Source organism: Lissotriton vulgaris, chromosome 5 (assembly GCF_964263255.1).
Source record: "Lissotriton vulgaris chromosome 5, aLisVul1.2, whole genome shotgun sequence".
Classification (NCBI taxonomy): domain Eukaryota; kingdom Metazoa; phylum Chordata; class Amphibia; order Caudata; family Salamandridae; genus Lissotriton; species Lissotriton vulgaris.
In genome coordinates this window covers 1346033487-1346050348 of record NC_141693.1, presented here as the reverse complement: position 1 = coordinate 1346050348, position 16862 = coordinate 1346033487, and the positions used below count along the sequence as shown (strand labels likewise).

Sequence of the window (16862 nt, the reverse complement as noted above, 5' to 3'; positions counted from 1 at the left end):
TTTATCTATCACCAGGTTGGGGAAGACGCTGTGGCCAGACAGTCGACTTAAGCACATGATTTGAATCTAGGTGATTGGGTAGTGATAAAAGATCACACCTGAGAATAGTGCCTAGCACTGAGGTGGGGAAAACCACATCAAGCCATATTGTTTACCACCACAGCTGTAAAGTGTGCAGGTATACCTAATGGAATTCTTACCATCCATACCAAAAGAGTGACTGAACCTGACGGAGCAGATACTGAAGGTTGTACAGCTGAAGGATCATAAGAATTAGACCCTGAAGTAGCTGATGATGAATGACCGAGCACAAGTTAGGATGATTGGATTCCAATAGTAGGCATACCCAAAGTAACAGTAAGAACAAGAAGCCAAATGTAGTCAGTCAGTTAGATAGTAGTGTAGTGTAGTCAGTTAGATCGTCAGGGTGATAGTGAGAATGAGATAGGAATAGAAGAACACACTCAGATTACAGAAACCAAATCAATTAAAAAATCTGAGGAGGATCAGATAAGGAAAGAACAATGGACTCAGACAGAAGAAGGTAGAAACAGCACTCATGACTCTGAGAAGGGACAGAGAAAATGCACAGGCAGAAGACCATATCCAGGCAGAAATGGCAAAAGCAAGGTCAGATAGAGAGGAAAAATGAAGACATAAATAGACAAAGTGTGCCAAAACAAACCAAAATAAAAGAACATTTGAAGAAAATAAAAATGCAGTGCCAGTTAAAAGACTCAGAAAAGGTGATACTTTGTCTATTGTTATTAAGAGACTGAAATATCCTTAAGACAATAAATGAAGAACCAGACCAAGTAGATGAAATAACAAGCCAGTCTGGACCATTAACAGAGAAACCAACAAGCATTTACAATGCAGCGGTTTTGCCTTTGGAAAAGTTAGAGCTATTGGCATTGTAATTGACATTTTTTTTATTTATGTGTTCGTTTTGAAAACCGATAAATAAATGGCATTGTCATTTACAATGCCAATAGCTTAATCTCTCGCAAATGCCACACACACCCACACCCACAGAGAACCCACACACACAGGGCCCCCCCACACACACACCCACAGAGCCCCCCCACACACACCCACACAGAGCCCTCACACACACTGCGAGCCCCCCCACACACCCACACAGAGCCCCCCCCACACACCCACACAGAGCCCCCCCACATACCCACACAGAGCCCCCCACATACCCACACAGAGCCCCCCACACACCCACACAGAGCCCCCCCACACACCCACACAGAGCCCCTCCACACACCCACACAGAGCCCCTCCACACACCCACACAGAGCCCCTCCACTCACCCACACAGAGCCCCCCCACACACCCACAAAGAGCCCCCCACACACCCACACAGAGCCCTCCACACACCCACACAGAGCCCCCCACACACCCACACAGAGCCCTCCACACACCCACGCAGAGCCCTCCACACACTGCAAGCCCCCCTGTGCAAGTTATACACTGTTGTTAGAGATGAGCCGACCGCATAGGTAGTCAACAGGTGTAAAAAGGACTTCAAAGGTGACAGACTGGGGAGAGAGATGATGATGTAGGAGTGAGAGAGAGAGGGATTGTGCAGATAAAAGAGGAGTGTGAAAAGGGTTGTACACAGCAAGAAGTCTGAGAGGGAGTTTGTAGATAATGGGTAGGTTTGGGTGGGAGAAGCTCTTTGTGTAACATCAGGTGTACAAGGGATTGTACAGGCAACAAACAAGTGTGAAAGGGGCTGCAATGATGTACACTGGTGAAAGGGAGTGCTGCAGACAATAGTGAGGTGTCACAGAGGAACAGCAGACAGTAGGTAGGTGTGAGATAGCTGGGCAGTGAAACTAACTCAAAGGTGGGAAAGGGTTCTTCACAGGCAAGAGACAGGTGTCACTTTGCACAGAGCAGGCTGTGAGAGATGGGGGAAAGCAAGTCACAATGCACTTTATTTCCAACAGGCTTGTGTTATCTGCAGAAAATGGTCAGCACCAAAGCAGATCAACATGAGGCCAAGTGAAGGCACCCAAGGGGTGCAGCAGTAGATTAACCACCCAAGAGGGGGATTTAGAAAATACCACATAGTCACAGTACATTAAGAGCACAACACAAAGCCTTGTCCGTGCCAGAAAGTAAGGGGTATAACTAATTGCATACGTACCACTAACGTCAATTTCTGTGGCTTAATGTGCAGTTTTCATGCCACAAATACTATAACTGAGCCCTTTTTTTTTTACTCTTTGTTAAACATTTTCTGGACTTTGGGTAAAAAAAAAACAGTATTATAATGGACAATGCATCGCTTCCAGTTCACACTGGTAATTGTATAATTATGTAAGGCAGGGTGCCTATTTTGGAGGCGAACGTAGCAGATAATCTGTAACAAAACTATTTTTAAAAAAAGAAATTTCACATGTATTTCTTGCCGCTGAGGTATAAAGATGCTTGAAGAACAAGTATTGACAAAACCAACAGAAATGGCCTTTGGGACTCATTGATTTTGCCACTGGTTTTTAGCAATGATCTACAGCGTGCGTGTGGTTGTGAGTGTGTAAGAGGCGTGCGTGAGGTTGTCAGTGTGTGAGGGGTGCGCGTGTGGTTGTGAGTGTGTGAGAGGCGTGAGTGTGTAAGGCGTGCGTGTGCCTCCAGAGTGCTGGTCTGTGAAGGGTGCGTGTGGGGCTGAGGGCGTGCGTGTGGTTGTTAGTGTGTAAGAGGTGTGTCTGTGAGTGTGTAAGAGGCGTGCATGTGGTTGTGAGTGTGTAAGAGGCGTGCATGTGGTTGTGAGTGTGTATAAGGTGTGCGTGTGGTTGTTAGTGTGTAAGAGGTGTGTCTGTGAGTGTGTAAGAGGCGTGCGTATGGTTGTGAGTGTGTAAGAGGCGTGTGTGTGGTTATCAGTGTGTGAGGGGTGCGTGTGTGGTTGTGAGTGTGTAAGAGGCGTGCGTGTGGTTGTGAGTGTGTGAGGGGCGCGCGTGTGGTTGTGAGTGTGTGAGGGGTGCACGTGTGGTTGTGAGTGTGTAAGAGGCATGCGTGTGGTTGTGAGTGTGTAAGAGGCGTGCGTGTGCCTCCAGAGTGCTGGTCTGTGAAGGATGCGCGTGGTGCTGAGGGCTGCTGGGAGTGACTGCTGCAGCATGGGTGTGTGCGTGAGCTGTCAGTGGGGCCAGACTGCTAGAATGAGAGCACGGTGTGTTTGGGGTGCTGTGGGGAAAGGACGGCCTGTAGTCTGGAAGAGTCGGAGATGCGAGAGCTGAGTGTAAATGGCCTCCTGTGGGGCACTGGCTGTCATGTGCGGGGCGTCAGTGAAGCCCCGGGTGTGACCAATGCACGTGTGTACCTGCGCCAAGGATCCAGCGAGATGTCTCGAGCAAGGGCACCTGGTACAAGCTGAGCCCTGATGAGACGTAGTCCCCGGCAGTGACGTCACTCCTAACGTGCACATCTTTTCTATTGCAGTGACTGACGTGGTTGACCTGGACCTCGGCCTTTCGGGCCGCTCCGGCGGGATGGTCACAATCACCGTGCTGCTGGCAGTGGCGCTCTTCACGCTGGTTCCGGCTCTCATTGCAGCACTGGTCGTTGGGCGGGAAAAGTCACCGCTCCCCTAAAGATGGCATCGGCCATCACAGTGACTGACAGACATTTGCAGCGCATCCCTCGTGCCCCATGAATGGAAATCACGTGTTGTGCTTAGGGGAGACGTTTCTTCCAAAAGCACCCTCGCTTCAGAGCATTGTCCCAGCAGATTCATGTAGATGACCTTTCAGCTTTTGTGGTACAGAGCAATGCTTCAAGACGCAGTCCGGTTCATTGTCAATGGTGGGGTAAAGGTTTACTTATTACCACATATTTAATTGTATATTGCAGCTGATACAGCACCCGAGCAGTGCACAAAACTGGCCTGTACATAGTTGAAATGGTCCTGTCTTCCAGCGCCAGATTCTTGATCGGACCTCTCGCTTGCTGGGGGAGGGGCGGGGTTGTATGACGGAGGCCCCGGTGACCTCTCGACATTCCTGCTCGGGTGGGGGGTTGTATGACAGGAACTCCTGAGTCCTCACTATAGATATAGAAGATGATCTCGTATGGGTAGAACCTCAGGTTACCATATCTACTTTGATAAATGTACAAACTGTTTATATGTATCTACCCACGAAATAAAGATGTTATTTACTTTTACCAACTCCTGCATATTTCACCTTATTTTACACTGCGTTTCTCGATCATACTTTATTTAGATACATATTTAGTAAGCCTATGGCACAGGTCGGCTGCCAAAGCCTTCCTCATCTCGATGCACTTTAGTATCTGTCAGAATGAGAAGCAGATATTACAGACTGAATGGGGCTATGCGTAAAGATCACGCTGCAGAGGGTTAATGAGCACGGTCAGCGGCTTTGAGTAGTGACATTAAGGGCAGCAGAAACTACTGCGCAAGCCAAATGAAGGGATGGTCAGCAAGAGGCACCAGAAAAAAAAGGCCAGTGTCCTAGAGTAGTCATCAAGAACGTCGTTAATATAGATGTATACAAGTCAGAACTGCCCTTTAATATACGATATTTCATTTAATATTCTATTGACACTAAAGAACGTTTAGACACAGAGCAGCACAGATCGTCCATTAACACTAGAAACTATATACCCAGATTGCTGGGGGCGAGGGGGTAATTTCTAACTGATTAAGAAGAGTTCCGAACATTCAGCGCCGACACCGTATTTCAATTTGCTTTTTGAGCTCGCACCATAGCATTTTGCGTGTGTTAAAAAAACCACAGAGTGCGGAGGACCCGCCCAATGCCTGCGACAACCTTGCTTTGGCCGGGAATAAACGAGCCCACCTCCAAACCTGCTACGGTTCTTCCCATAGTAAGTCCGGGCTAACTAAACGGGATCAGTGGGTATCAACACAAGCACCCTGTGCCGTCCCCACTCCGTTGCTTCAAGCCCCGCCCCTTCGGGACAACGCCATACCTTTGTTGTTCATGTTGACCCGTACGCTCCCCACTTCGAGTACGGTGCTTCCCTTTCCTGGTGTTTTTCGCTTCCTGACTCCCTCTGTATCTTTCTCTCACTTGACTCCGCGGCCTTTGTCTCTCTTCCGGTTTTGTGATTAACTTCCTTGTTGTGAAGCTGCCGTTATATATACCGCCTACGTCACCACCGTGACGTCTTGACGCGATGAAGCAACGTCTGTTATTAAGTGCCGTAGACTAATACTTGGTATTTATGAAAAACTGAAAAAATATATTTTTTAAACCAATGTGATAATCATAAATGCTTCAAAGAGTCTGATCTTTAATATTGATGCGTATTCTGGATTCCCGTAGGTTGAACTTGTACGGTAATGTAGCCGCAAAAAAAAAAAAACACAACTCGCCCACCGCCGAGATTACGCGCACAGAGAGGCGGAGAGGGAAGAAATCGCGGGAACCCCCATGAATCTGGTCCGGCCATGACGGACAAATCTCTCTTCCAATGGCTAGCCCCCATTTATGGAGCTAGCCAATGGAACAGAGGGCGGATTCCGAAGCCACTCTACTGTTCTCATTAGGTTTTCGCCTGCGCGAAAAAGCTGCGCAGTGCGCAGCTTTCGCCAGGCAAAACCTAAAAAGGAGAAGTCACGTTTGAAAGACTGAATAATAAATTCAAGGGTCCTGAATGGATGTATGTAATTCTTGAAGATGTCGAGAATCTGGAAATAAGTGGAGGCAGTGATGAAGAATTGATTGTTGATCAGATTGACGAAGAAGTGAGACCAACTTGAAATTTTAGTTTACATTCTATAAATTGTGAACATTTTTCAAAGAGGGGAATAATTCTCCGTAGTCAAAAATGGCTGATAATAGAGCTACTGGAAACTCGAAAAGAAATTTTATAAAGACATGTTTTAAAATATGCACATGTAGTATTTTGATAGTACTAATAGCATGGTTTGGACTGACAATAGCAATACCTTATTTGATGGCTGCTAATAAACAGAATGACACTAGTACACATGGAAAGGTAGCTAACCTTAAGCAAGGTAGAGTAGAGTTAGAAGCACCAGTTGAGACAGATTTACATCACAGTATAAATAGAAATGAGACAGATTTAAATGTTTTCGCTTACCCTATTAGTACATTATGTAGAAACAATGGAAGTCAATGATTGCTATGTTTGTATGAAATTGCTGACATCAGTAGCAGAAGGAATGACATATCATAATTTACCACTGACATATGGTATTTCATGTTGTATTTTAGCTAGTTTATTTTATAGAACTGGAAAGTTACAATATTATTATTCTAACTTAGATGTGATTTTTTTCTGAAATTCCTTTATGCAGAAACATGAACCCTGTCCTTAGCAGTAGAGCTTCACAGTTTATGGGTGAATATTTTCTAACAATGAAAACAATAGATATAGTTAAAGCACAAAGAGATAATCTTAAATGTAGATTACATGAAGAAGAGAAAATATTTTCAAATCAAGTAGAGAAAAGGAGACAGGATTTCCATAGAAAGGCTAATGAACCGAAACCTCGGATACCTAAATGGGCTGAGAGAGAAGATTGTATTGCAACTGGAAAGACTCATGCTGCTATGTCCCTGGATCTTAAAAAGAAGGGGAAAATATGTCTCCATATGTTAAAAACAGAATATAACAATGTATTCATTGGTTCCAGTGAATGTGAACACAAGGTTCTTAAATCTCTTAAATTAGTTTGTTATAAGTCATTATTATGGTTTCTCAAAAGAGGCTGTGCTCTGTTTAAAAGATACTCGCTTCCCCCGATTAATTCAACAACTTTATTGGCTAGTATTTTTTCTGTTAATGGGAATAGAACAATGTTTAGAACTAGCGGAAAATTTGGCCGGGGTAGGCTTTCTTAAAGTTACTAATTTTTTAAGAAACGGAGTTTGGATAACCCCGATGGAAATGTCGCATTTAATCCATAGGAGTTTTATGTTGTTAGGGGCTTATAATATGCTTTATACATTTTTGGTGCAACTGGACATTATACAGCTAAGTCAATAAAGCCAATTAGTCATTGATCTCCTAGCTAGCGAGATGGATAGAAAACCTGGGGATTGGTAACGATGCTTAGCACAGAGTAGGAGGATGGATTTAAGTAAAAAAGCGATCAAAAAATGGCAAGAGCAGGAAAATCATGTATTGTCGTTAAATTCATGGACAACTATTAATAAATTTAACTTCAGTACATTACGGGGTGCCAATTGGCGCAGAATGTTTTTTTTTAGTAAATGGTTGTTGTTGTATCGTACACCTGCTTCTATCTCTAAAATGTACGTTAATTATTCAGCACATTGCTTTAGATGTTTATACCATTCACCAGCTAATTGGTCACATGTAATGGTCTACTGTCCCAAGATTGCGAAGTTTTGGGAGGACATTTTTATAGCAGATTTATGCACTGCGGGTCGGGGGGAGTAGAAGATTCGATAAGATCTGAGGGTCATTTTTTTATTGAAATTCAGGAGAGATATTGTGGATTTCATTATACTTGAATTATGTGCTGTGGTCGAAGGTATACATGTTTTTCTTGTTTGCTTTTTATTTGCTCTTTTCTCTTTTCTCTCTCCTTTTTTGAAAAAGGAAAAAGGATCTTTTGTTGGTATTGTATGTGATGAAAGGATATTGAAATGTTTTTCGGAAATGACACTAAAGGACTTCAATAAAAAATTATATATATATATTTTTTTAAATAATAATTGGGGGTTGGGGACTAAAAGGGGGAATTGATCCAGTATTTCCTGGAGTCTATTATATTTGCGGAAACAAAGCTTACTTTAAGCTGCCTGGTCATTGGTATGGGGGTTGCTATTTCGGAATAGTATTCCCAAAGGTATATCATGTAAAAAGAATCTCTGGAAGCAATGAAGACAATAATGGACTAACACAACAGAAAAGAGCTACTTTTTCAGAAGTTGTAGGTGATATATTTAGTGCATTGATACCTTCCATAGAAGTAATTCTGAATACGCAAAGAATTTGTAAATTATCTGCAGTGGTTAATGGCTTATTGACTGACACTGCTGGAGGATTTTTGTTGATTAGTTCTGAATTAGTTGCGATAAGATCTATGGTTTTGCAAAATCGACTTGCTCTAGATATATTATTGCCAAAAGAGGGCAGAGTCTGTAGAATGTTGAGGGCACAACATTGTTGCACCTACATACCTGACAAAAGTATTGAAATTGGGAAATATGTCAGGAATATCACAAATTTGGAAGAAGAATTGAAACCACTGGAAGTTGACAGTGCATGGACGAGACTAACCAATGGTCTCTCCTCTGTAGGTAGTTGGTTTTCTAATGTAGAAAGAAGTATTGTAGGTAAATACTGATGCCAATAATGGGAATAGCCCTATCAGTCTTAATGATAATGGTTTGGTTCGAATGCTGCAGAAACAGACAGTGGTATGCAGTGAACGAAAAGGGAAAGAAGAGAAAATACAATGAGATTCAACCAGAAGAAATATAAGGGGATATTTACAAAAGAATGAAAGGTTTACAAAAGAAAAGAAAACGAGGGAACTCTAAAGTAATAGAAGAAATTGAATTGGGAAACTGCTAAAGTTGGCATCTGGTTCTAGAAATTAGTGATGGCATAGGATGCCATCAAAGAGGGGATTAATGGAGCAAGGTTTCATACTTCAATCCTCTCGAAATAACATGTAACAAATTAATCATCATGTTTTGTGAATACTAATAATTGCATTACACAACATTTTAGTATCTAGTGTAAGCTTGCTTATGTGATTTACTAACCAGTAATCTGAGTCTCCTAAAATGGCCGCTGAAAACGCAGGAACCCTTTTGCGCATGCACCTACAACATCTACGTAGTGTGACGTACTATGCTTTTGGTGGGAATTCTTTGCAGCTGCGCAGTAGTGCCTAAAATGGCTGCTTCAAACTTCACATGCTAATGCTTTTGCTTTCGCTTAAATTAAACTTTGTGTATCATTAATGCTATAGTTAAAACAAAATAATGGGGATAGAGTAGAAATAAGTGGTATTCAGTGCATTAATGTATTCTTGTATTCTAATGTGTTTTTCTTTGACTTTATTAATAGCTCGTATTTTGGCCTGAAAGGTGCTGCAAACCTCCATCTTGAACTCGGTGCGCTTGTGCCTTCAAACACTGAAATCCTTGAAGCTCTGTCATTGAAAAGCATCCAAGTCACATCTTACTGCGAAGTGCTTGGGAAACTAACCATTGTGACCCAGAGGGAAGAAGAAACTGAATGAAAAATTATACAGTATATGATTTGAAAGGAAACAATGCTGGGCGAAATAAAATTCATGGGAAAGTAAATTATGGACGGGAACATTGATCAATTACATTGAATGAAAATGACTTCATACTGGTACGGTGTGATGACCTCTCTCTGTCTTTTTGACCAATCAAATTAAGGAAATACACAAATTTGCAACATTGGGGGGTGGTACATGTCCCTAAAAATCGTATAACTAAGGTAGGCTTAGTCAGTTAAATTATCCGACTTGTCACAGACCTGTCACTGACCCAACGTATGCTGAAGGAGAATCGAGAGCAGAGTGCTGGTCGAGCACTTTAACAGAAGACTCTGGAATTTGTTGAGGGAGAAGAATCGATCTACCCAGTCGGGGTCCGAGAGTAGTCATAGAGAGAGTGTAATGCTGGATTTGCACTTAGTGGAGGTTACCTGTCCTATCCTGCACCTGCCCTGACCTGTTTTCTCCTGATTAGTCTGGAGTCCTTCTTTTTCCAGCCCTTGGCCAGGGGTTGGTCCTCGCACCATTCTAGGTAAATATAAATCTGTGTGGTATGTCTTTGTACTGTTTCCCTTTCTCACCTTCCCCAGGTACCGATGCCTATAAATGGTATTAATAAGCCTCTAAATATTTGTACTTTGATTGTCATTTTCCTGCTTGAAAAATCCTTGGTTGCATTGTTTTGGTACCTGACTCACAAAAATTTGCACAGATAAAGTGTTTAAAACTTTCCCGAGTCTGTGGGTATTTTTATGATAAAAGTGAAATGACATACTACCTATTATTCTAACATCTTGATTCAAATTTTCTAAGAGATAAGTAAGTACAAGTGACTAGGAATTGGTAAATTATGGTAACTGGTATAAAATGAATTTACTGATAGGCAGGAAAAGAAATAAGGTTACCGGTTTAAGGTGTGTAAAATATTTTAATGGGCCCAGTTGAGTATGGTATTAGAAAAATTATCCTGAGCCGGTAATCTTGCGCCATCAACACCACTCCACTCTACTCCACTCCATTCTGTTCGACTCTACAAGACTAGACTGTATGACACTGTCCTCCACTATACTCTATGACACTCCACTAGTGAGCACTCAACTGAATGACATTCAGCACAATGAATTGAAACACATTTTTACTCATCGCCGTGGTAAAAGTATTCACCTAACCCAGCACAGAGAAAGCAGACATTACCCCCTCTCAAGACCTCTGCAACAACCTTGCCACCTTTTTCCACCGTAAGATCAAGGACATCTATGACAGCTTTGCAACCCAAGACCCTCCCACCCCTTTGCATCAACCACTGCACCCAATGGATCGAAACCCCAGCAGAACTTGCCCAACTGGACCACCTTCACCTCTGACGACACCCTCAGGATCATGAAGAGTATCCACTCCGGAGCCCGCTCTGATCTCTGCCTTTTACACATCTTCAACAGAGCCAGCACCTCCATCACACCCAAACTCTGCCGCACCATTAACTGCTCCATCGAGTCCGCCACCTTCCCTGAAGATTGGAACCACGCAGAGATCAACCCCCTGCTGAAGAAACGCTTTGCCAACCGGATGGACTTCAAGAACTACAGACCCATCTCTCTGCTCCCCTTCCCAGCCAAAGTCATTGAGAAAGCCATCAACGCACAACTCTCCGAGTTCTTAGAAGCAAAACACATCCTGGACATCTCCCAATTGGGCTTCAGAAGCAAACACAGCACCAAGACCACTCTCCTTGCCACTACAAACGACATCCGCACCTTCGTCGACTGAGGCAGAACTGCTGCCCTCATTCTACTGGACCTCTTGGCCACCTTTGACACTGTCTCCCATCACAACCTCTGTGCAAGACTCCACGACGCCGACATCCGCGACAAAGCCAAGGAATGGATCTGCTGCTTCCTCATCGGCCGAACACAGAGAGTCAGACTTCCACCGTTCAACTCAGAACACACAGAGATCAGCTGCGGAGAGTGCCTCAGGGATCTTCCTTGAGCGCCACTCTCTTCGACATCTACATGGCCCCGCTTGCAGCCATCATCAGAAGCCACAGACTCAACATCGTCTCCTATGGTGGCAACACCTAGCTGATTCTCTCGCTCACAGACGAACCCACAGCTGCCAAGAGCAACTTCCACAATGGGATGAAGGCAGTTGCCACCTGGATGAAGGACAGCTGCCTCAAGCTTAACTCAGGCAAGACCGAAGTCCTTATCCTGAGCTCCACCCCCTTCATCTGGGGCAACTCCTGTTGGCCTGCAGCGCGCAGAACTCCCTTCCGACCTACGGACCATGCACAAAACCTCAGCATCATCCTGGGCTTCTCGTTCTCTATGAACTGCCAAATCAACCTTGTTTCGTCCTCCAACTTCCACATGCTCTGCTTGCTTCGTAAGTTCTTCAAGGGGATTCCCACAGAGTCCAGAAAAACGGTCACCCATGCACTCGTCAACAGCAGACTCGACTACGACAACAAACTCTACGCCGGCACCACCCAGAAACTCCTAAGGAAACTGCAGAACATCCAGAACGCCTCTGCCAGACTCATCCTGAACATCCCACACCAGAGCCACATCACCAGTCACCTGAGAGACCTTCACTGGCTACCTATCAACAAAAGAAGTACATTCAAGCTCCTCACGCCTGCCTACAAAGCCCTCCACAATGCCGGACCTGCATACCTCAACCACTGGCCAACCTTCTACACTCTCACCAGATATCTCCGCTCCGCCCAATTGACCCAGGCCACCATCCCACAGATCCACAAGACCAGGGCAGGAGCAGGATCCTTCTCCTACCTTTCTCATGATTCAGGAAGGACCTAAAGACCTGATTCTTTGACTGAACTGCAGAACCACCCCCCCCCCCCTATTCAGCGCTTTGTGACCCTTACTGGTGAGTAGTCACACTTTATAAGAAACCTGATTGATTGATTGATTGATTGATTGAAATATATAAAAACATTTGAATCCAATGAAAAAGCCAAAGGTTATGGATAAGTTATAGTTAGGAAAACGTTATTTATTCTTTCTATATAAATCCAAATTAGACCATAAAAAACATTAGAAATTCTAAAGTTATATTTATACTTAAATGTATAATTTACGCACACCCTTCAATTTTCTATGAGTCACCCACCTCTGTACACAGTCTCGTCACCTCACTGGACGCACTACATTAACTATTTCGCCACTTTACCATGCACTGTATTCTCAGAACTGATGTAATTTGAGATGTCATAAGTGTTAGTATGAATGTTATAATTTCACATGCAATAAGGCATGTCATATGAAGGGTAAAATTAATGCATGGTGAAGATACAAGTGAAGATACAAGTTTTATTTATTGCAGTGTGTAAGTGAGGTGACAAGACTGTGGACAAAGGTGCGCGACTTATAGCAAATTGAAGGCCATGCGTGAATTATACATTTCAGTCATAACTATAACTTTAGAATTTCTAATGTTTGTATAGTTTAAGCTGGGTTTGTATAGAAAGAATAAATAACGTTTCCTAAATATAAGTAATCCTTAACCTTTGGATTTAATTGACTACAAATATATATATATATCATGTGATCAAGTCCGGGTTTCCCGGACGAAACGCGTCATGTTGCCGTCCCCATCGATGGAATAAAGCACTTCATTCACCTTTAAACTCCTCGTTTTGTGGTCTGTACCTGGTCTGTGTCCGTGCGCTGTTACTGGCACCTCAGGATTGTGAATTCTTATATATATATATATATATATATATATATATATATATATATATATATATATATATATATATATATATATATATATATATATATATATATATATATATATATATATATATATATATATATATATATATACTCCCTTTCGGCGTTCCTTCTTCACAGCACCTCATGCAGCGGCACAATCCTGAAAAGCAGAGCAGCATTCTAGAGGTAAGTTCTCTGTTATGATGTTTATATTACCTTTGTCTTTCCATGTGCAAAAGTAGTACACAGTTTTATGGAAAAAATCATATCGGCTGACGCCTTCCGCTGGGTTAAATAAAGTTTCCTAGCTATGACTTATCCTTAACCTTTGGATTTTTCATTTTATATATATATATAAAAACATATACACAAACAGAGAGATAGATGCAGCTAGAGGTAAAGATATAGATATATAAGCCATTCTAGTGAATAATTAATGTGGGCAAATAAATGTATAAATAAACAAATAATTTGCAACACTCTTTCACTCATTTATTGCACAGGGCAAAAGTAAACATTCTCATTATTACAACACTCCCATAGATGATAGATTATATTCTAGAACACTCTGCATATATGATAGACAGACAGGCAGGCAGGTAGTCAGACAGATAGACGGGAGGGCGTACAGACAGGCAGGCAGGCAGATAGATAGATAGATAGATAGATAGATAGATAGATAGATAGATGATAGATAGATAGATAGATAGATAGATAGATAGATAGATAGATAGATAGATAGATAGATAGATAGATAGATAGATAGATAGATAGATAGATAGATAGATAGATACTGAAGGCTACTTTATAGTAAAGTTGGTGTGAATGAATGACATGGCTGCATGTTGGATAGCAATGCCGAAACTTCCGTGTAACATGACTAATGTTTCTGCGGAGTGCTGCATAGGTACCATTATTTAAATACTTCAACTTGGCCAAAGGGGAGAGCGCAAAATATTCCGAAGTTTCGTTTAAATCACATATCCATGGGAGAGTGAGGCTGGGGCCCAGTGGCCTCTGTCCCTGATGGTCCAGTTATTGTTTGATTTATGTCTGCTAGCAGCTGCCCTCCTTGTGACCCTGGGAGGGCTGTGTGGGAAGGCTGTGTGTCAGATGGAGCGAAAGCCCTGCTCTGCAGAGTGTCTGCTGCCCGGGTGTATGCAGAGGCTGATAAATAGCAAAAGCAGGCCTAGCTCGCTCCAGCGGCGGGTCACACTCCCACAGGAGCTGAGCTGCTGCATGTTCCTGCCTCTCGCCTGACAGAAGCCGAGCCGTCTCCTAGGACCTGCAGTTGGTAAGTGACTTTCTACTTTCTTAAAACCGTTGGTGGGTTCACACTGACTCTAGAAAAGTTGTGCGATACAATTCTGTGCTGACGAAATCAGTTTTTTTGCGATACTTCCTATCTTAAACATCAACAAAAGCCACTTTTATTTTTCTCTTGGGACAGAATTGCAAGGGGGCACTTTAAAGCTCTCTAAACTACTGGTTAATATGTCCACAGGCAGGGTGCGAACCACCACCGGACTGGGGGTTTTACTCCAGTTCTGTCCTCGTGCCCGTGGCTGACCCGTCCTAGATCTAAAAACCATAACAACAGAGTCCATGTTGAAAATGTAGCAACGACGGATCCAGAAATTCTTCCAGTAAAACTAAATAGAGATTAAAAAATATATATTTCCTTAAATTGAGATATTTTCATTGTGTACATGGCAAACTGGTTGACAAAATAGCTCCTGGTTTGCAAAATGAGTATGACCCCAGATACGTTGATGCCTCTGATAGGTAAACAGGGCTGAGTAGGAGTCAGTCACATGTCGGAACGGAAGCCCACAGTTAGTCAAATACCAAGCTATGGCGATATGATAGACAACTAACAGCGCCTTGCCTTGCCTCGCCTCTCATGGCCCTTTAGAGGTGCTGAATTGATTCCAGCAATGTCGTTAAAGACCAGTCGATCGCTGCACACTGAAGCATGGGTATATAGTGGCAAACAGCGTAGGTTTCTTTAGTACAGACTTTGCGTCAAAGCTTCAGTAATTATAGGTTTCTAAAAGGGTTACACAGTTTGCTAAATGAGGAATATACTGGGCTGTGCTCATTATTTTAAACTTTATCCCGTGTAACCAGTTAGACTACATTGACTAGGCATCTGGATTTTTCTTTTTTTCCTTCAAATAGATATTTCTTTAAAACATAATTTCCCAAACTCTTGCTTTGCCCTTCCTTCCCCACTGCCCACCCATGTAGGTTTCCTAACTTACCATCAATTTAGCATAAAAATGTGACATGATCTCCAGCAAACGTTTTCACGGTATTGTTCAGTATGGAGAAAGAAACTTAATTGAATTTAATGTATTGAAAACCAAAATCGGAGGCTATATAACGCCAGACTGGAACCAGGCCAGCCACTGGCTAAAATAAGTCTCCCTAGTAGCATAGATATCTGCCCGAAGAAAAGCGTCCTAAGAATGCATGAGAAAACACTTTAAAGCTGGAATCTTTAAAATGGGTATACTTTGATTCATAACTCTACCTTGATCTCGCAAGAGTTCAATTAGTAAATGAAACATGGCTTTGAGGGAAAAGAAGGATATCCGTGGTCACCTAGACTCTCTATTGCACTATTAAGAATCTCTGCTATAAAAACGTGTCCCAATGGGCAGTTTATTAGAAAATATGCGTCTGCATCCACTACTTGCCCCAGTCCCAGGGCACTGAGGGGTAGCTGTTCACGTTCAACAAATGTTCAATCAGTCATTCAACTAACATTGATTATTCAGTAGTAACGTATTTACAAAGATGTTCTTTTTCCATGCAGTCCGAATTAAGCTCGATGCTGCACCAATAAAACGGTGGTACTTTTTTTGTAAACTGTGTTTTCTCCCAGACGAGCCTTTAATCTACTAAGATAAATATGATTAATTTATAATGAAATAGGAAAGCTCATGACCAACTGAGAAAGACTCTCAAAGTGTTAGATGGTTCTAAAAGCAAGCAATTTCTTTTTATTTTTCCCTCTGTAGTTTGGATTCAATTAAATAGCAGTAATTGTGAAACGCCCGATTTTAAGGCTCTTGCAAAGACCTCTTGTGGGTGATTTCAGAACATAGTGGAAGGGAAGAGAATTCCACATTTTAGGTGCATGATGGGACAAGGAGTTCCTAAGAAAAGTAAAATGAATGCAATAATCATGGAAAATCAACAGTTGGGAGTTCGGAATGCAGAAAGGATGGTGATGTTATGATGAATCAAAATCCTGTCTCCCAAGGACCTCATGTTCGAATTTTCTGACAGTGCCATCAAGCTTTACAATGTGGATTATTCTTAAATAATGCAGAGTTTTCGGCCCCATTGGTTAATTTTAGTCTGCTTATTTCTAGTTGTAAGGGGAATCTAGGTCATGTGCATCTCAAGTAAAGGTGTTGAGTCTAGAGTTAACTCTTAATGATTTGCTACCAGTGTCTTGTGACATCAACAAATCTCTGTTGTTTTTATCGTGTGAACTCATAGCGCACATCTATGTTCTTTAAACCTTCGAAAAAATAAAACCGGCAATATTGCTGATGACTTATCAGCTTTACTATAAGAGGCTGCCCTCGCTAGAACTTGGAGCACGATATTTCTATGTTGTAAATTCTCGGATTATGGGGTCAATTTTGCTTATGACCCCAGAACTAAAGGGGAAAGTGAGCATTTAGTCATTAGAAATAAGCAGGTTGAAATGAGCAGCATAGAGGTTTAATGCCAGCGCAGAGTCAATTCGAACTATGCCGTCGCCTCGATTGGCTCCAATAGATGTGAAAGCCTTTTTGTTGCTCTGTTGGTTTGATGCAGTTTTTCCATAAACCCCGTTCTTTATGGGTCACACT

The 16862-nt window shown here is 42.4% G+C and overlaps 1 protein-coding gene across 2 annotated transcripts in view; it reads left to right on the top strand.

Annotated features, from left to right (window-relative positions):
- The first annotated feature begins 14085 nt into the window (after window positions 1-14085).
- The window catches only part of LOC147712575 (bile acid receptor-like), a 632915-nt gene continuing 630138 nt past the window's right edge, over window positions 14086-16862 (top strand). Inside the window, exon 1 of one of the 2 annotated variants that reach the window (XM_086923275.1) lies at window positions 14086-14284. The gene's annotated coding sequence lies outside the window, so the exon portion shown is untranslated. The remainder of the gene's footprint in view (window positions 14285-16862) is intronic. The other variant, XM_086923276.1, reaches the window with a different exon arrangement.